Source organism: Oncorhynchus nerka, linkage group LG22 (genome assembly GCF_034236695.1).
Source record: "Oncorhynchus nerka isolate Pitt River linkage group LG22, Oner_Uvic_2.0, whole genome shotgun sequence".
Taxonomy (NCBI): domain Eukaryota; kingdom Metazoa; phylum Chordata; class Actinopteri; order Salmoniformes; family Salmonidae; genus Oncorhynchus; species Oncorhynchus nerka.
The window spans coordinates 10,470,241-10,491,912 of NC_088417.1; the positions used below are offsets into that span (position 1 = coordinate 10,470,241).

The 21,672-nt window shown below is 45.1% G+C and overlaps 1 pseudogene; it reads right to left on the reverse strand.

The window, feature by feature from the left end:
- Positions 1–21,672, reverse strand: part of LOC115104481 (solute carrier family 12 member 7-like) — a 90,514-nt pseudogene that overhangs the window by 47,919 nt on the left and 20,923 nt on the right.

Consider the following 21,672-nt stretch of genomic DNA (forward strand, 5'->3'; position numbering starts at 1 on the left):
TAACTTTCTCACATTCTATTCTTATTTACAATAAAAGTGACTCAATACATTATATACACAATTCATTTATATTGGGCACACAATAAACATCGGCAACACAACCAAAACAAACAGCAAGTGCATCCTACAAATTTGTAGAGACACACGCTTGATGTAGTTAGTCATTGCGTCATATGGATATGGGACCAAATACTTAATTTTTTACTACTTTAATAGACATAAGTGAATTTGTCCCAATACTTTTGGTCCCCTAAAATAGGGGGGGGGGGGACGGGACTGGACTATGTACAACAAGTGCTGCAATTTTTAAAATGGTTCACCTGACATGTGAAACGGCTAGCTTAGTTAGCGGTGGGGCGCGCTAAATAGCGTTTCAATCGGTGACGTCACTTGCTCTGAGACCTTGAAGTAGTAGTTCCCCTTGCTCTGCAAGGGCCGCGGCTTTTGTGAAGCGATGGGTAACGATGCTTCGTGGGTGACTGTTGTTGATGTGTGCAGAGGGTCCCTGGTTCGCGCCCGGGTATGGGGCGAGGGGACGGTCTAAAGTGATACTGTTACACATGGATGGAAATACCCTCAAATTAAAGCTGACAGTTTGTACTTTAACCTCAAGGTAACTAACATTTCAGAGTGCTGGAAAATGGACTTTTAGAATTAAATCTGAAGGGCAAGGCATCCCAAATCCACCACAGATACTCCAACAAATGCACAGTGAAGCTAAGAGGCCCACCCTGTACCGTGATGAAACCTTCAAGACATTTGATCACAGGCATCACCCTCACAGGTACATTCCATCAAAAAGGAAGTTTCACAACAGCTCAAAAAGGGGGCACCATAATTGTTAAAAAATTGTCCCAATAGAGTACCATCCCCTATTTGTCCAAAGTGGTAGCTACCTTTTTGACCATCTCTCAATCTAAACCCAAAGGGAAGTCCCACTGATCGTGGTCTGAGAGGGGAGGACAGGAAAGAGGTGTCAACTTTTCCCCCCATTGAGCCATCCTTAGCACTCTGAGACCAATGTGATTAGTTTGGGAAAGGGTTTGTGGTTACAATGGAATTGCCGCAACACTTGGAAAACAATGTTGGACGGTGGGTTTTCCCTTTTGGATTTTAAGCAACAAACTGGGGTAGGACAACAACTTAATAAAAGGTTTCTCCAGGCTGGAACTGTGGGAAAAGAGGTATAAAGGACTGGGTTGTATGCCAGACACATGTAAGAGAATGAGGCCTTCTGTTCTTCAAAAAAGGACAGCACCTGATTAACAGCATCAGATAAAGGTCGCATCCGCGCTTCGGTCTGCAGGTTGTATAACTTTTTCATTACATTTCATTACATTTCATTATAGTACAACGGTCTGATTTGTCTAATCTTAGCAATTTCTTCTTAGCTAGCTACATAGTCGTCGTTGTATCAAAGATAATTGCGTAATTATCGTATTTCGTCGTCTCCTATCTGTCCAACACGTTCACCGTCTACCGTAGCACTGTAGTAACTATCACACTCAACTGAACGACTTGATTAGTGTAGTGTTAGCTAGCTGGCCGCCTTTCGTTCCAGTACTCTGCTGCCTGTGACTGGAATGAACTGCAAAAATCACTGAAGTTGGAGACTTTTATCTCCCTCACCAACTTCAAACATCAGCTATCCGAGCAGCTAACCGATCGCTGCAGCTGTACATAGTCTATTGGTAAATAGCCCACCCATTTTCACCTACCTCATCCCCATACTGTTTTTATACTGTTTTTTTATTTTATTTTTATTTTATTTATTTATTTACCTTTCTGCTCTTTTGCACACCAATATCTCTACCTGTACATGACCATCTGATCATTTATCACCCCAGTGTTAATCTGCAAAATTGTATTATTCGCCTACCTCATGCCTTTTGCACACATTGTATATAGACTGCCCATTTTTTTTTCTACTGTGTTATTGACTTGTTAATTGCTTACTCCATGTGTAACTCTGTGTTGTCTGTTCACACTGCTATGCTTTATCTTGGCCAGGTCGCAGTTGCAAATGAGAACTTGTTCTCAACTAGCCTACCTGGTTAAATAAAGGTGAAATAAAAATAAAAAAAATAAATAAATAAAAAAAACATAGCTAGCTACATAGTTGTCTTTGCTGTCTTCGTATCCAAGATAATTGTGTAGCTTAGAGTGTGGAGTCTTAGAGTGATAATTGCGTTATTATCGTATTTCGTCGCCCTCCTATCTGCCTAGCAGCTAGCCAGCTAGCATACGTTCACCGGCTACCGTAGCACTGTAGTAACTATCACACTCAACCGAACGACTTGATTAGTGTAGTATTAGATAGCTACATAGTTGTCTTTGCTGTCTTCGTATCCAAGATAATTGTGTAGTTTAGAGTGTGTAGTCTTAGAGTGATTATCTTAATTCACAGAGGTTAGCTAGCCAGCTATTTTGTCGTCCTTAACGTAGGAGACACTCCTAGCTAGCCAATAGCCAGCCAACGTCTACTGAATAGAACTTTCGCATTCCGGTCGCATTCCGCGTCGCTCCACAGGTAGTATCACTTTTTCATTTCATTTCATTACAGTCCCAACGGTGTGATTTGTTTGATCGTAGCTAGCTACATAGCTAGCTACATAGCCGTCTTTGTTTCAAAGATAATTGTGTAGTCTAGAGCGATTCTCTAGGTTAGCTAGCCAGCTATTGTCGTTCTCCTAACGCAAACGTAACCAACACTGCTAGCTAGCCAGCTGGCTCCCAGCAGCATTGTAGAAACTTCACACTCAACGGTACGACTTGATTAGGGAGTGTCAACAACGCAGCTAGCCTACCCCAGCAGTACTCTATCATTTTAATCATTTTAGTCAATTAGATTCTTGCTACGTAAGCTTAACTTTCTGAACATTCGAGACGTGTAGTCCACTTGTCATTCAATCTCCTCTGCATTAGCGTAGCCTCTTCTCTAGCCTGTCAACTATGTGTCTGCCTATCCCTGTTCTCTCCTCTCTGCACAGACCATACAAACGCTCCACACCGCATGGCCGCAGCCACCTAATCTGGTGGTCCCAGCGCACGACCCACGTGGAGTTCCAGGTCTCCGGTAGCCTCTGGAACTGCCGATCTGCGGCCAACAAGGCAGAGTTCATCTCAGCCTATGCCTCCCTCCAGTCCCTCGACTTCTTGGCTCTGACCCAAACATGGATCACCACAGACAACACCGCTACTCCTACTGCTCTCTCTTCGTCCGCCCACGTGCTCTCGCACACCCCGAGAGCTTCTGGTCAGCGGGGTGGTGGCACCGGGATCCTCATCTCTCCCAAGTGGTCATTCTCTCTTTCTCCCTTACCCATCTGTCTATCGCCTCCTTTGAATTCCATGCTGTCACAGTTACCAGCCCTTTCAAGCTTAACATCCTTATCATTTATCGCCCTCCAGGTTCCCTCGGAGAGTTCATCAATGAGCTTGATGCCTTGATAAGCTCCTTTCCTGAGGACGGCTCACCTCTCACAGTTCTGGGCGACTTTAACCTCCCCACGTCTACCTTTGACTCATTCCTCTCTGCCTCCTTCTTTCCACTCCTCTCCTCTTTTGACCTCACCCTCTCACCTTCCCCCTACTCACAAGGCAGGCAATACGCTCGACCTCATCTTTACTAGATGCTGTTCCTCCACTAACCTCATTGCAACTCCCCTCCAAGTCTCCGACCACTACCTTGTATCCTTTTCCCTCTCGCTCTCATCCAACACTTCCCACACTGCCCCTACTGGATGGTATCGCGCCGTCCCAACCTTCGCTCTCTCTCCCCCGGTCCTATCATCTCTTCCCTCTGCTCAAACCTTCTCCAACCTATCTCCTGATTCTGCCTCCTCAACCCTCCTCTCCTCCCTTTCTGCATCCTTTGACTCTCTATGTCCCCTATCCTCCAGGCCGGCTCGGTCCTCCCCTCCCGCTCCGTGGCTCGACGACTCATTGCGAGCTTACAGAACAGGGCTCCGGGCAGCCGAGCGGAAATGGAGGAAAACTCGCCTCCCTGCGGACCTGGCATCCTTTCACTCCCTCCTCTCTACATTTTCCTCCTCTGTCTCTGCTGCTAAAGCCACTTTCTACCACTCTAAATTCCAAGCATCTGCCTCTAACCCTAGGAAGCTCTTTGCCACCTTCTCCTCCCTCTTGAATCCTCCTCCCCCTCCCCCTCCTCCCTCTCTGCAGATGACTTCGTCAACCATTTTGAAAAGAAGGTCGGACATCCGATCCTCGTTTGCTAAGTCAAACGACACCGCTGGTTCTGCTCACACTGCCCTACCCTGTGCTCTGACCTCTTTCTCCCCTCTCTCTCCAGATGACATCTCGCGTCTTGTGACGGCCGGCCGCCCAACAACCTGCCCGCTTGACCCTATCCCCTCCTCTCTTCTCCAGACCATCTCCGGTGACCTTCTCCCTTACCTCACCTCGCTCATCAACTCATCCCTGACCGCTGGCTACGTCCCTCCCGTCTTCAAGAGAGCGAGAGTTGCACCCCTTCTGAAAAAACCTACACTCGATCCCTCCGATGTCAACAACTACAGACCAGTATCCCTTCTTTCTTTTCTCTCCAAAACTCTTGAACGTCATAGTCCTTGGCCAGCTCTCCCGCTATCTCTCTCAGAATGACCTTCTTGATCCAAATCAGTCAGGTTTCAAGACTAGTCATTCAACTGAGACTGCTCTTCTCTGTATCACGGAGCGCTCCGCACTGCTAAAGCTAACTCTCTCTCCTCTGCTCTCATCCTTCTAGACCTATCGGCTGCCTTCGATACTGTGAACCATCAGATCCTCCTCTCCACCCTCTCTCCGAGTTGGGCATCTCCGGCGCGGCCCACGCTGGGATTGCGTCCTACCTGACAGGTCGCTCCTACCAGGTGGCGTGGCGAGAATCCGTCTCCTCACCACGTGCTCTCACCACTGGTGTCCCCCAGGGCTCTGTTCTAGGCCCTCTCCTATTCTCGCTATACACCAAGTCACTTGGCTCTGTCATAACCTCACATGGTCTCTCCTATCATTGCTATGCAGACGACACACAATTAATCTTCTCCTTTCCCCCTTCTGACGACCAGGTGGCGAATCGCATCTCTGCATGTCTGGCAGACATATCAGTGTGGATGACGGATCATCACCTCAAGCTGAACCTCGGCAAGACGGAGCTGCTCTTCCTCCCGGGGAAGGACTGCCCGTTCCATGATCTCGCCATCACGGTTGACAACTCCATTGTGTCCTCGTCCCAGAGCGCTAAGAACCTTGGCGTGATCCTGGACAACACCCTGTCGTTCTCAAATAACATCAAGGCGGTGGCCCGTTCCTGTAGGTTCATGCTCTACAACATCCGCAGAGTACGACCCTGCCTCACACAGGAAGCGGCGCAGGTCCTAATCCAGGCATTTGTCATCTCCCGTCTGGATTACTGCAACTCGCTGTTGGCTGGGCTCCCTGCCTGTGCCATTAAACCCCTACAACTCATCCAGAACGCCGCAGCCCGTCTGGTGTTCAACCTTCCCAAGTTCTCTCACGTCACCCCGCTCCTCCGCTCTCTCCACTGGCTTCCAGTTGAAGCTCGCATCCGCTACAAGACCATGGTGCTTGCCTACGGAGCTGTGAGGGGAACGGCACCTCAGTACCTCCAGGCTCTGATCAGGCCCTACACCCAAACAAGGGCACTGCGTTCATCCACCTCTGGCCTGCTCGCCTCCCTACCACTGAGGAAGTACAGTTCCCGCTCAGCCCAGTCAAAACTGTTCGCTGCTCTGGTCCCCCAATGGTGGAACAAACTCCCTCACGACGCCAGGACAGCGGAGTCAATCACCACCTTCCGGAGACACCTGAAACCCCACCTCTTTAAGGAATACCTAGGATAGGATAAAGTAATCCTTCCCCCCCCCCCCCTTAAAAGACCTAGATGCACTATTGTAAAGTGGCTGTTCCACTGGATGTCATAAGGTGAAAGCACCAATTTGTAAGTCGCTCTGGATAAGAGCGTCTGCTAAATGACTTAAATGTAAATGTAAATAAAGCAACTGAACAGCAAATAAATTCAGCCCAGTAGAAAAAAAGATTGCTTGAATGATTATCAATCATGCTTTCATCCCAAGGACCACACAGGTCCCTTCAACTATCACACTGTACTCTGCTTGACTTATTGCACAACACCCAGACCACCACCTGGCACCCTCTCCCATGTCGAACTCTGGTGGAGTACCAATACAGATACATTTCAGACACAGACCTGCATTCACTTCTTGCTGTGGCGGTGGCTTTAGGGGAGGGCGTGGTGGCGGTGGCTTTAGGGGAGGGCGTGGTGGCGGTGGCTTTAGGGGAGGGCGTGGTGGCGGTGGCTTTAGGGGAGGGCGTGGTGGCGGTGGCTTTAGGGGAGGGCGTGGTGGCGGTGGCTTTAGGGGAGGGCGTGGTGGCGGTGGCTTTAGGGGAGGCGTTGTGGCGGTGGCTTTAGGGGAGGGCGTGGTGGTGGTGGCTTTAGGGGAGGGCATGGTGGCGGTGGCTTTAGGGGAGGGCGTTGTGGTGGTAGCTTTAGGGGAGGGCGTGGTGGTGGTAGCTTTAGGGGAGGGCGGTGTGGTGGATTTAGGAGAGGGCGGGGTGGCGGTGGCTTTAGGGGAGGGCGTGGTGGTGGTAGCTTTAGGGGAGGGCGTGGTGGTGGTAGCTTTATGGGAGGGCGTTGTGGTGGATTTAGGAGAGGGCGGGGTGGCTTGTTTGAAACATAAAAAATATAAAGCCAACAATGATCAATCACACTTTAGCTCACGTAGACAAACAGAGTGAGCATGTTTACATGTCCTTCGTGCTACACACGAATGTTTTCTCTGGTCAAAGACCCTGTTCTGGAATGATTTATTCAGAACTTTTAAAAAAAAGGCACCATTAATCAACAGTAAATATGTATGACGGGATACACTAACCAAGTGAAGACATTTTAAAACCTGGAAACAATGATATGTCCTAAATACCGACAGTCTAAGCAAAGCCGTTTCCTCCAGTCTTGAGAACACCCACACGTTGAGAGGATTACATTTGCCTTGTCATTATCACCAATATCAGACAGTAGGAGTCTGTTGTGCTTAGAAGTGGCTTGTGTCACTAAAAGTGTATCTGGAATTGAAAAACTTTATTGTTCACACACTGTGGAGACAACATGCTCACCTTGACTGGTTTCTTACTCCTGGCTGGCCCCTCATCATCGTCTGCCTCCTCGTGCTCTTTGACCCCCTGAGTGAGGTTGGTGTAGTTGGCCAACTTGTTGAGCAGCGAGGACACCATGGGGTTGCTGTCCATCTCTTCCTGTGAAAAATAACACATTTTAAAAAACATAACACAAAAAAGTATCATAACACATCTTGGCATGCATGCTGTCTACAGAAAAGGTCAGACAAATAACCCGGTAACCGGAGTGGTGGGTGAAACCATCAAGAGGAATTTCAAAATTGAACACAAATCAAAGTAGATTGGAATAGTTTAGCTGAAGTGAATTATAGTAGAGAAGTATAAATGGATTTCCCAGTATAAGGGATCACTAGCACAGAGAGGTTAGTTAGGGCAGACAAATGGCATTAGACAGTAGAAATGGATTTCCATTATTCATTCGGTATAAGGGATCACTAGCACAGAGAGGTCAGAGGGCAGACAAATGGCATTAGACAGTAGAAATGGATTTCCATTATTCATTCGGTATAAGGGATCACTAGCACAGAGAGGTTAGTTAGGGCAGACAAATGGCATTAGACAGTAGAAATGGATTTCCATTATTCATTCGGTATAAGGGATCACTAGCAGACAGGCATTAGACAGGTTAGTTAGGATCAGACAAATGGCATTAGACAGTAGAAATGGTATAAGGGATTTCCATTATTCATTCATTCGGTATAAGGGATCACTAGCACAGAGAGGTCAGAGGGCAGACAAATGGCATTAGACAGTAGAAATGGATTTCCATTATTCATTCGGTATAAGGGATCACTAGCACAGAGGTCAGAGGGCAGACAAATGGCATTAGACAGTAGAAATGGATTTCCATTATTCATTCGGTATAAGGGATCACTAGCACAGAGAGGTCAGAGGGCAGACAAATGGCATTAGACAGTAGAAATGGATTTCCATTATTCATTCGGTATAAGGGATCACTAGCACAGAGAGGTCAGAGGGCAGACAAATGGCATTAGACAGTAGAAATGGATGAGTATAAAAGAGGGAAAGCCCCTTTCCTTTCTAACATTGAACATTGAATCTAACATTGAATCCCAGGTCAAACGCCCATGTCAAAGGTCATTATTGGATGTTGACAGTTACCTCGAAGAGGGCCATGTTCTTCCCATCATATAGATTCCCTTTGTCATGGTCTGTGTTGTTAATGAAGGGACTGCTTTCCTTTGGCATGCCATCGCCTGTGGAAGCAAACGAGACAGTTTTTGAGAAAACAAACCTCCATTGCAGTCATTGAAGTGACTGTTCGGCTGATGGAAGTAAATGGATGACAGAGTAGATTAAAGGTTGCAAGATCGAATCCCCAAGCTGACAAGGTAAAACAAAAATCTGTCGTTCTGCCCCTGAACAAGGCAGTTAACCCACTGTTCCTAGGCCGTCATTGAAAATAAGAATTTGTTCTTAACTGACTTGCCTAGTTAAATAAAGGTAACATTTTAAATGTAATTAAAAAGATTAACTGGCCGTTAACCAGAGGTGAACCTTAAAAATGTCGTTCTCTACTGGGACATGAAGGACCATGGATGTCTATACTCTGGTGGGAATTGTTCATTGATCCAGCTATTAAAACTTGCAACGGAGTAAAACGCACACCCCCCCCACGGATATGGTTCAAAAACATCTCGTATGTCATTTCCATTGATTTCCATTGGGTCGCAGGCTATAAATAGACTAGCCTCGACTAACGCTTAAAACCCAGAAGAAAAAGAGAATGTCAATCAAATACTATAACTGCCACTGCTAGAGGGAAGTAGTGCTGGAAAGTGGAGATTACTCCTACTGAGCTACTGTAGTCTCTCATTTCAAACCTGCTGTGTTTTAGTGTTAGCGTCAGTCTGGCTAGCCGATTGTATCAACAGAGAGGAAACTACAGACCAAGACAGGGAATGAAGACTAAACAAAACAAGGGGGATTGAGTTTGTTTGGTCTGTGTTAAAAACGGCAACCTGGCTTTAAAGCAAACTTTTTTATAACAATCAAAGAAAATGAGAGGCAACTGTAGCAAATGACTCAAGCTTATGATTCTCCTCCAGTATTTATGCTGCAATAGTTTGTGTCAGGGGCTAGGGTCAGTCTGTTATATCTGGAGTATTTCTCCTGTCTTATCCGGTGTCCTGTGGGAATTTAAGTACGGTCCCTATAATTCTCTCCCTCCCGGGGAACCTGAGCCCTAGGACCATGCCTCAGTACGACCTGGCCTGATGATTCCTTGTTGTCCGCAGTCCACCTGGTCGTGCTGCTGCTCCAGTTTCAACTGTTCTGTCTGCAGCTATGGAACCTTGACCTGTTCACCGGACGTACTACCTGTCCCAGACCTGCTGTTTTTGACTCTTGCGCGCCTGCTGTCTCTAACTCTGAATGCTCAGCTACGAAAAGCCAACTGACATTTACTCCTGAGGTGCTGACCTGTTGCACCCTCAACAACCACGGTGAATATTATTATTTGACCCTGCTGGTCATCTATGAACATTTGAACATCTTGGCCATGTTCTGTTATAATCTCTACCCGGCACAGCCAGAAGAGGACTGGCAACCCCTCAGAGCGTGGTTCCTCTCTAGGTTTCTTGATAGGTTCCTGACTTTCTAGGGAGTTTTTCCTGGCCACCGTGCTTCTACATCGGCCTTTGTGATATTGGCTGATGTAAAAAGGGCTTTAATAAAAATACAGTGGAAAGAAAAAGTAGGTGAACCCTTATCTGAATTTCTGCATAAATTAGTCATAAAATTAGATGTGATATTCATCTTAATCACAACAGCAGGCAAACACAGTCTGCTCAAACTAATAACACACAAATGATTGTATTTATTTTGTCTATATTGAATACATCATTTAAACATTCACAGGGTAGGTTGGAAAAGTATGTGAACCCCCCTAGGCTAATGATTGGAGTCAGGAGTCAGCTACCCTGGAGTACAATCATTGAGACGAGATTGGAGATGTTGGTTAGAGCTGCCCTGGCGCATAAAAGAAAAACCTCACGTAATTTGAGTTTGCTATTCACAAGAAACATTGCCTGATGTGAACCATGCCTCAAACAAAAGAGATCTCAGAAGACCCAAGATTAAGAATTGCTGACTTGCATAAAGCTGGAAAGGGTTAACCAAATTATCTCTAAAAGCCTTGATGATCATCAGTCCACAGTAAGCTACTGGAAAAATACTCTGTGGACAGATTAAACTAAAGTTGAGTTGTTTGGAAGGAACACAGAACACTAAGTGTGGAGAAAAAAAGGCACAGCACACAAACATCAAAACCTCATCCCAACTGTAAAGTATTGTGACGGGGGAGTCATGGTTTGGAGCTGCTTTTCTGCCTCAGGGCCTGGACAGCTTGCTATCATCGACGGAAAAATGAATTGCCAATTTTATCAAGAAATTTTGCAGGAGAATGTAAGGCTATCTGTCCACCAATTGAAGCACAACAGAAGTTGAGTGATGCAACAGGACAACGACCAAAACACAGAAGTAAAAAACAACAAAATGGCTTCAACAGAAGAAAATAAATCTTCTGGAGTGGCCCAGTCAGTCCTGACCTCAAAACAATTGAGATGCTGTGGCGTGACCTCAAGAGAGCGGTTAACACCAGACATCCCAAGAATATGAACTGAAACAGTTTTGTAAAGAGGAATGGTCCAAAATTCTTCATGACCGTTGCGCAGGTCTGATCCGCAACTACAGAAAATGTTTGGTTGAATATTAAATCCAAGGGTTCACATACTTTTCCCACCCTGCACTGTGAATATTTACTTGTGTGTTCAATAAAGACATGAAAACTTAATTGTTTGTGTGTTATTAGTTTAAGCAGACTGTGTTTGTCTATTGTTGTGACTTAGATGAAGATCAGATAAAAAGTTATGACTAATTTATGCAGATATCCAGGTAATTCAAAAGTGTTCACATACTTTTTCTTGCCACTGTACATTTGATTGATTATTGCTAAATGGTCAATAAGATGCTTTAAGTCACTTAATATTTTTGCAATACAATGCTCTACATTGTTCGCCTAGCAAAAATTAAATATCTTAATTAAATATTGCCGGCATAATTCATCCCATATCTTGAATCTAAAAAGGAGGAAGTCCTGAAAATGCTACCTTAGCTAATGATAATACAGTTTCCAGAGACTAATAGTAGAGCCTTTCCTCTTGTGAGGGCTCATATCAGCACACTGGAAGATGGCGTAGTCATGTGTCTGACCACAACATTCTAGCACCAAACTGAGCCGAGCCGATACTTCCTCGGCATTCTGCAAAACAAATGTTTTGAGTAAGCGGAGAAGTGGACAGCCTCTAACATATGGGGTTAAGATACCATAGGTCTACGTATAGCACTAACCGAGATACAATGCCAGAGAATCTCCTGTTTCAACACACCCGGTAACCAGAGAATCTCCTGTTTCAACACACCCGGTAACCAGAGAATCTCCTGTTTCAACACACCCGGTAACCAGAGAATCTCCTGTTTCAACACACCCGGTAACCAGAGTGTCTCCTGTTTCAACACACCCGGTAACCAGAGTGTCTCCTGTTTCAACACACCCCGTAACCAGTGTCTCCTGTTTCAACACACCCGGTAACCAGAGTGTCTCCTGTTTCAACACACCCGGTAACCAGAGAATCTCCTGTTTCAACACACCCGGTAACCAGAGTGTCTCCTGTTTCAACACACCCGGTAACCAGAGTGTCTCCTGTTTCAACACACCCGGTAACCAGAGTCTCTCCTGTTTCAACACACCCGGTAACCAGAGTCTCTCCTGTTTCAACACACCCGGTAACCAGAGTGTCTCCTGTTTCCACACACCCGGTAACCAGTGTCTCTCCTGTTTCAACACACCCAGTAACCAGAGTGTCTCCTGTTTCAACACACCCGGTAACCAGAGTGTCTCCTGTTTCCACACACCCGGTAACCAGAGTGTCTCCTGTTTCCACACACCCGGTAACCAGAGTGTCTCCTGTTCCAACACACCCAGTAACCAGAGTGTCTCCTGTTCCAACACACCCAGTAACCAGAGTGTCTCCTATCCCCACCCATTGAAGTGATTATACGAGTCAGCCAAATCCATTTATTCATATGGATTCTGGTGGAATGTGACCATTGACCACTGTGTAACTTTTGCTGCTTGATCCTGCTGCTGGGAATAAAAGGCTTGCAGCCGAAGCCCTGTGGTAATCGTAGAGAGAGTCAGAACGTCCTTGTGTTACACGCAGAGCAAAGAGCAGAGAGCTTATGGTGAATGAATTTATAGTGTGTGTGGGGAAGGGATGACATAAATATAGGGAATGTGAGTAAATATGTGGCGAGGCAAGGGGTAGCAACTCCACGTCTGAAACAGTCTGAAACGGTACACGCTACAGGTAATCGTTGGCTTTAATGACGCTAAATCCCAACGTCATCAAATCCCCTTTGAACCAAGGTTTAATTCCTGTGTGCTGGGTCTAGTCTTAGTGCGGTGCTGAAGTAATTGCAGCATTACCATGTGTGTAAGTGGAACACAGTGTAAGGATGATCCAACAGAATTCATTGGTCTGGATTCCTTTTCAACTGGAGACAATATTGATGGCAGCAATAGCAGGTAATCCTATGGAAAGTGAAAGTACGAAATTTCATTGACCTATTGCTGAGAGACAATTACATATTTATTATTCAAGCCAATGTTTCAGGTCAACAATCCAATTCTCAGGTTTCCCCAGAGCTATAAATGTACTGCAGCTGCGATCTATGCCAATGAAGCTGCAGAATCCCTGGATCATGCCCTATCATCCGACAACACAGCAGGTGAAGAGAGCCAAAGTCCACCAAATGAGCATCAACACCTCCTCACACTGATCTCTGTCACTCACAGGATGGATCCATGTGCTAACCAGAGACATGTTGTTGTGCAAGGAGCTGAAAAGGCCACGGGAGCATCGCTCAGATGACAATGAGATCGAACATTCGTTAGCGTGGTACTCTCTATGGGTCTGATAGTCAGCTAGAACTCCAGACAGACTGTCTGGAGCATCTTATCAGAAGTATAGGAGGGACGGGGTCAATGTTAGAGGGAGTAAAAAGGGGGGAGGAGGTTAGGGTGTCTAGCCTTGACAGTAAATAAAAAAGTGTGTGGGTGTGTATGCGCGTGTATTTGTGAGTGAATGAATGTGTGTGTATTGCAACATGCCCGAGTGTGTGTACATGTGTGAATGGAAGGGGGGGGGGGGGCAGGGGGGTTCGAGGGAGCACTACGGGAAAAGTCTCTGGAGACATGGTCCAGTTTCATATTGGCTAGCCGACCACGGCCAAGATGGTGACCTACTTTACAGACATGTGGGCGAGTCATTGCTGCCGTCATAGGTGCCTTTTCATCCCTTTTCAAGGTAGGCAGCTACTCTGGGCCAGACAATGGACCTCTTCAAATTAGATAACTAGCTGGAGAGAGAGAGAGGGTGGGTGAGCATCAGAGTGGGTGAGAAGGCCAGAGACGAGAGAGACAAAAAAAACACACCGTTCTGAAAGGGTGCGAGTTGGGAAAGAGTCCGCTGCTGATTGGGCTGACAGGCGTTATTCTCTGCAGCGACATTTTGCCTAAACCCATCTCGTTTTGCCTGAACCCATCTCGTTTTGCCTAAACCCATCTCGTTTTGCCTAAACCCATCTCGTTTTGCCTACACCCATCTCGTTTTGCCTGAACCCATCTCGTTTTGCCTAAACCCATCTTTTGCCTAAACCCATCTCGTTTTGCCTGAACCCATCTCGTTTTGCCTAAACCCATCTCGTTTTGCCTAAACCCATCTCGTTTTGCCTGAACCCATCTCGTTTTGCCTGAACCCATCTCGTTTTGCCTAAACCCATCTCGTTTTGCCTGAACCCATCTCGTTTTGCCTAAACCCATCTCGTTTTGCCTAAACCCATCTTGTTTTGCCTCAGCCGGCTGCTCAAGAAGAAAACCCAAATTCTTGTCATTCTTCCCTAAATCTGTGCACAACAAACATTCACACTGACCCAGGTCAGCTCTGATAGAAGATATGGGAACCACGCGGTGCCATTTTCAGTGTGTTCTCTTGGTCTCCGACTGTATAGTTTCATTGAGGCTTCTCTACGTCATAGTATAAAGGTCAAAACAACCCCAGACAATCGCCATGTACTAAACAAGCTAACCAAGCCGTGGGCTGTTAAATGGTTGAGTATCTTCCTCATAGTAATGTAAGATTCTGACATAGAGCTCTGTGTCTGTGTCTGTGTGTGTGTGTGTACTAAGAAAGACCCAACAGTTAGGCCTATCCCAGGCAAAACTCTCATTAGTGAAGCAGACGTCTTACTGATGCTGTGGACGCAGGCATACAACCAATGCTCCCTTACCTAAACTTCCATTCTAAACAGCCCCTCAAAAACCATGGGATAACCATCAGTATCAGGCAACAGCAAACCACTGTCCACAAAATAAACCAACCCAGCTTCACCCAAATCATTAGGCAGCAACAAAGGAACGTATTCCCCAGTAAGGCATCAGTGCTTTAAAGTCAAAGGTGAATTGACGCAGTTTAATTTAATTAAAATCATATGTTATTTGTCACATGCTTTGTAAACAACAGGTGTAAAGAGTGAAATGCTAACTTAAGGTCCATTCCCAACAATACAGAGAGAACAATAATGAGAAATAATATAAAAATGACAAACAACACAAGGAATAATGAGTAATGATAACTTGGGTACATACACATACCAGTACCGAGTCGATGTGCAGGGGTACAAGGTAACTACCAGTCATAAGTTTGGACACACCTACTCATTCCAGGGTGTTTCTTTATTTTTACTATGTTCTACATTGTAGAATAATAGTGAAGACATCAAAACTATGAACACACTATGAACACACTTGGCATTCTCTCAACCAGATTCACCTGGAATGCTTTTCCAGCATTCTTGAAAAAGTTCCCACATATGCTGACCACTTGTTGGCTGCTTTTTCTTCACTCTGCGGCCCAACTCATCCCAAACCATCTCAATTGGGTTAAGGCCGGGTGATTGTGGAGGCCAAGTCATCTGATGCAGCACTCCATCACTCTCCTTCTTGGTCAAATAGCCCTTACGTAGCCTAGAGGTGTGTTGGGTCATTGTCCTGTTGAAAAACAAATGATAGTCCCACTAAGCACAAAACTGATGGCACGGCATATCACTGCAGAATGCTGTGGTAGCCATGCTGGTTAAGTGTGCCTTGAATTCTAAATAAAATCAGTGTCACCAGCAAAGCACCCCTACACCATCATACCTCCTCCTCCATGCTTCACGGTGGGAACCACACATGTGGAGATGAATACGTCTCAAAAAATACACAGCGGTTGGAACCAAAAATTTAAAAAATTGGACTCAGACCAAAGGACAGAAGGTTGCAAGTTCAAATCCTCGAGCTGACAAGGTACAAATCTGTTGTTCTGCCCCTGAACAGGCATCTTAACCCACTGTTCCTAGGCCGTCATTGAAAATAAGAATTTGTTCTTAACTGACTTGACTGGTTAAATAAAAGGTAAAAAATTTAAATTAAAATACAATTTAAAAAGTGGACACACGGAAGCCACTCCTCAGTAAAAAGCACATGACAGCCCACCTAGAGTTGGCCAAAAGGCACCTAAAGACTCTCAGACCATGAGATAAAAGATTCTCTTGTCTGATGAAACCAAGATTGAACTCTGAGGCCTGAATGCCAAGTGTCACGTCTGGAGGAAACCTGGCATCACCCCTATTGTGAAGCATGGTGGTGGCAGCATCATTCTGTGGGGATACTTTTCAGAGGCAGGGACTGGGAGACTAGTCAGGAACGAGAGAAAGATGAACAGAGCAAAATATAGAGAGATCCTTGATGAAACCTGGTCCAGAGCGCTCAGGACCTCAGACTGGGGCGAAGGTTCATGTTTCAACAGGACAACGACCCTAAACACACAGCCAAACCAACACAGGTTTGGCTTCGGAACAAGTCTCTGAATGTCCTTGAGTGGCCCAGCCAGAGCCCGGACTTGAACCTGATCGAAAATCTCTGGAGAGACCTGAAAACAGCTGTGCAGCAACGCTCCCCAACCCACCTGACAGAGCTTGAGAGGATTGGAGAAACTCCCCAAATACAGGTGTGCCAAGCTTGTAGAGTCATACCCAAGAAGACTCGAAGCTGTAATCGCTGCCACAGTTTCTTCAACAAAGTACTGAGTAAAAAATAAAAACCTTTTTTTTGCTTTGTCATTATGGTGTATTGTGTGTAGTTTGATGAGGGGAAGAAAACTTTATCTGTAACATAACAAAATGTGGAAAAAGTCCAAGGGGTCTGAATACTTCCCAAATGCACAGTAGAGGTAAGAACAAAGTGACGAGGCAACAGGATAGATAATAAACAGTACCAGCAGTGTATGTGATGAGTCTAAAACGTTAGGGCAAAAAGGGTTCATGTATACAGTTAAATAGTTAACTAATTCCTACCCGGACAAACTATTCAGCAGTCTTCCGGTTAGAAACTGTTGAGAGGCATGTTGGTTCCAGACTCGATGCATCGGTACCGCTTGCCGTACGGCAGCAGAGAGAACAGACTATGACTGGAGTCTGAAAAAAATGTGGGTCTTCCTCTGACACCGCCTGGTATAGAGGTCCTGGATGGCAGGGAGCTCAGCCCCTGTGATGTACTGGGTCGTACGCAGTACCCTTTGTAACGCCTTGCAGTCAAATTTCATGCAGTTGCCATACCAAGTGGTGAAGTAGCCAGTCAAGATGCTCTCAATGGTGCACAAAGGCAGACACACAATCCCAGTCCATCCAACTAGAGAAGTTGTACTTGGCTAATGACATCCAGGGATATAGCAGTGGCTGCCATGGCCATTTAACTTTAACAACTTTCCCAAAAGTTTTGGCATCAGACTCCCAATATGAAGCATTGCCTTTATTCAACCAGGTTTGCTAAGAACACGTTCTTTTTCGGAACAACGACCCGAGTGCCAGACCTGAAGGACCAGGTTCTGGAAATAACAGGCTGTTTCTTGGGTTGACTCATTGTCACGTTGCTCACTAGTCTTTCTGTTGTGCCATTGCTGAAGGATGTCTAAACCCTAACCAATGATATATTCTGAAGAATACAGTAGACTTTGGTGTTACCAAACAGCACAACAACATAAAGAGGCCATAATTAAGCTCAATTTACCCAATAGTAAATGTGCAGTAATGCGTGTTTGTTTGAAGCAATGCTGTGCATAAAAATAACCCTCCAAAATGTGGTTGAGTTGGAGGCTCTGAGTAGCCAATGAGGAGCCAACAGGAAGTACCACTACAGAGATGACTCTTCTAGAGACCATAATATATATCCACAAGATCATTGCTGTGGTAAATGGTTGTAGATCAAACCAAAATTCTCTCTAACAGGAGACACCTATTCATAAAACATAACTTCCTGGAAGCCACTGCAGTCTCCTCATTGGAGGATTAAAGAGAAAACTGTCCAGATACACAGGGAAGGAATACCTTTCTAATATTAAGTTGCGTTGCCCTCAGAACAGCCTCAATTCGTCGGGGCATGGACTCTTACAAGGTGTCGAAAGCGTTCCACAGGGACGCCAGCCCATGTTGACTCCAATGCTTCCCAGTTGTGTCAAGTTGGCTGGATATCCTCTGGGTGGAGGACCATGCTTGATACAGGAAACTGTTGAGCGTGAAAAACCCAGCAGCGTTGCAGTTCTTGACAAACTGGTGCTCCTGGCACCTACTACCATACCCTGTTCAAAGGTACTTAAATGTTTTGTCTTGCCCATTCACCCTTTGAATGGCACACATACACAATCCCTGTCTCAATTGTCTCAAGGCTTAAAAATCCTTCTTTAAATCTGTCTCCTCCCCTTCATCTACACTGATTGAAGTGGATTTAACAAGTGACATCAACAAGGGATCATATCTTAAACCTATTCAGTCTGTCATGGAAAGAGTTCTTAATGTTTTGTATACTGAGTGTATATGCCAACAAAGCAGAATCAGAATCAACTCTTTCGCACAGGCGTTTTCATTCATTATAATCCAAACAATTCATATTTCCTGCAGGATTATTTTCATGTTGTGAGAAACAGGTCAAATTAATTTATCCTCCATCTGTAGATGAGTGTGATTGAAGAGTAACCCGCTAGAGGAAGGCATGTCCTGTCTGTGTTGATGAATGACTGCAGGTGTGTGAGCGAGGCTCGTTCTGAACCTGACCTCTAGCAGGCACGCATGAGAAGACATTTTCCTGAAATCCTGGTTGGAGGATTCCGGATTCCCTGCTCCTTCCCTCCTGATTCCGGATTCCCTGCTCCTTCCCTCCTGATTCCGGATTCCCTGCTCCTTCCCTCCTGATTCCGGATTCCCTGCTCCTTCCCTCCTGATTCCGGATTCCCTGCTCCTTCCCTCCTGATTCCGGGAATCCTCCAACCAGGATTTCAGGAAAACCAGGGAATTATTGAAAATTCCTGGAATTTTGCAACCCTAAAGTATGTGTGACAGCACATCAGCTAGTTGTGCACTAATGGGGAAGCCAAGCATCTCAGTCTCTATGGTAATAAATGGCCACACACAGTATTTATATCCACTAAGCTCCCCTCGGTGGCAGCTGTGCACATTAAGCTGCCTAGCACTCCCAAACGTTAGTCAGTCTGACCGGTTCACGGTACGAGAGAAACAGAGTGGGAGACAGAAAGTATTTCCTTCAAGCCCTTTAGCTCGTCTTACTACAACTCAAGCCCAATAAAGACAACAAAAATCATCCCAAGTCCAGAAATCCACTTAAAATACCAAGTTTGGAAAGACGGAACAAGATAATAATAAATAAAAACGCACACTAACCTTCTACCACCTTCACTTCTACTATAGATACATGTACATAAACCTAAACAGCATAATTATTTTGGTACACCATTTCTGATATATCACAACTTACTTTTACAGTGCCTTCAGAAAATATTTGCACCCCTTCACTTTTTCCAAATGTTGTGTTACAAAGTCGGATTGTCATTTTTCTTCAACACAAAACACTAACGTCAAAGTACATCTATATTTCATAAATAAAGATGAATGAAAAAAACTCATATCTTGATTAGACAAGTATTCAACCCCCCCCGAGCCAATACATGTTAGAATCACATTTGACATTAATTACAGCTGTGAGTCTTTCTGGGGAAGTCTAAGAGCTTTGCACACCTGGATTGTACAATATCTGCACATTATTATTTAAAACAATTCTTCAAGCTCTGTCAAGTTGGTTGTTGATCATTACTAGACAGCCATTTTAAGTCTTGCCATAGATTTCAGTCAAAACTGTAACTAGGCCATTCAGGAACATTCAATGTCGTCTTGGTAAGCAACTCCAGTGTATATTTGGCCTTGTGTTTAAGGTTATTGTCCTGCTGAAAGGTGAATTTGTCTCTCAGTGTCTGTTGGAAAGTCGACTGAACCAGGACTTCCTCTAGGATTTTGCCTGTGCTTAGCTCAATTACGTTTTTTTTTATAATCCTAAATAACTTCCTAATCCTTGCCGATGACAAACACACCCATAACATGATGCAGCTACTACCATGCTTGGTAATATGAAGAGTGGTACTCGGTGATGTGTTGTGTTGAATTGGCCCCAAACATAACGCTTTGTATTCAGGACAAAAAGGTAATTTCTTTGCCACATTTTTTGCAGTATTACTTCAGTGCCTTATTGCAAACAGGATGCACGTTTCGGAATATTTGTATTCTGTACAGGCTTCCTTATTTTTCACCCTGTCATTTATGTCAGTATTGTGGAGTAACTACAATGTTGTTGATCGTTCCTCAGTTATTTCCTATCACAGCCATTAAACTAACTGTTTTGAAGTCACCACTGTCCTCATGGTAAAATCCCTGAGTGGTTTCCTTCCTCTCCGGCAACTGAGTTAGGAAGGACGCCTGTATCTTTATAGTGACTGGGTGATCCAGCATCCAATGTGTAATTAATAACTGCACCACGCTTAAGGGGATATTCAATGTCTGATATTATTTTTACCCATCTACCAATAGGTGCCCTTCTTTGGGAGGCATTGGAAAACCTCCCTGCTCTGTGGTTGAATCAGTGTTTGAAATTCACTGCTCGACTTGAGGGACCTTACAGTTAACTGTATGTGTGGGATACAGAGATGAGGTAGTCATTTAAAAATCATGTTAAACACTATTATTGCACACAGAGTGAGTCCATGCAACCTATGTGACTTGTAAAAGGACATTTTTTACTCAGGATTGCCATAACAAAAGAGTTGAATACCTATTGACTGAAGACATTTCGGCTTTTCATTTTTAATTAATTTTGTAAACATTTCTAAAAACATATTTCCACTGTGACATTATGGGGTATTGCGTGCAGATCAGTGACACAAAAATCTTTAATTTAATTCATTTTACATTTTAAAACACAACAACATTTGGAATAAGTCAACGTCACAATGGAATTGTGTTTTTAGAAATGCCCTTTGTAGCGCAGGTGGTTTGAGCTTGAAACGTGTTTGTGGGTTCGATTCCCGGGATCACCCATACATTAAATGTATGCACACATGACTAAGTCGCTTTGGATAAAAGCGACTGCTAAATATTATATATATATATAAATATATATTAGTTCAGAAGCCTTTACTGTGCAGGATAATGAGGTAGCAGCCTGGCTCTGACTAAGAAATCCCAGGGTAGAGAGATAGAAGACTCTAGGGGGTTTGAAAACAAACCTCCAGGTGAGAGTCGCCAGGCACTTACCCCTCCGTCGCGACAGCGAGCCTTCTCCTTTCTCCATGCTAGAGTGAAGAGGGGCTGAGGCGGGGGTGGGGTGGGGGGGGGGGTTGAGGAGGGAGACGTCCCTGTAGTGCTGCTGCTGTTAGGGAGGTCCCAAGTGCAGAGGTCAAGGAGGAGAGGCCGGGAGCTGCTAGCGTTGTGTGGCTACGGTAGAGACGCAATGTCGCCCGAGCGAGGATCAGCTCTGTGTGTGTGTGAGTGAGACACTGGCCGAAGAAGATGGCAGCAGCCACGCATCACAGCCCCCCCCCCCAATCATCACCTAATCTCTCGCTCACTCTCTCTCTATTCTCTCTCAGGGGGAGCAGTGAGAGAGGGCGGGAGAAAGTGAGAGGAGAGAGGATGAGTGAGAGACACAAGTAGGAGGAGAGAGATGTACAGCTGATCCTCTACCTGTGAGCATCCAGCACTCCATTACATCCCAAGCCTCTGAACAGAGCGAATGTAGCTCTACATCAGAGAAAACACAAAGGATTTACAACACACGCATACACTGCAGACTGTACAATACACTGCAGACTGTACAATACACTGCAGACTGTACAATACACTGCAGACTGTACAATACACTGCAGACTGTACACTACAATACTGTACAATACAGTGCAGACTGTACAATACAGTGCAGACTGTACAATACACTGCAGACTGTACAATACAATACTGTACAATACAGTGCAGTAC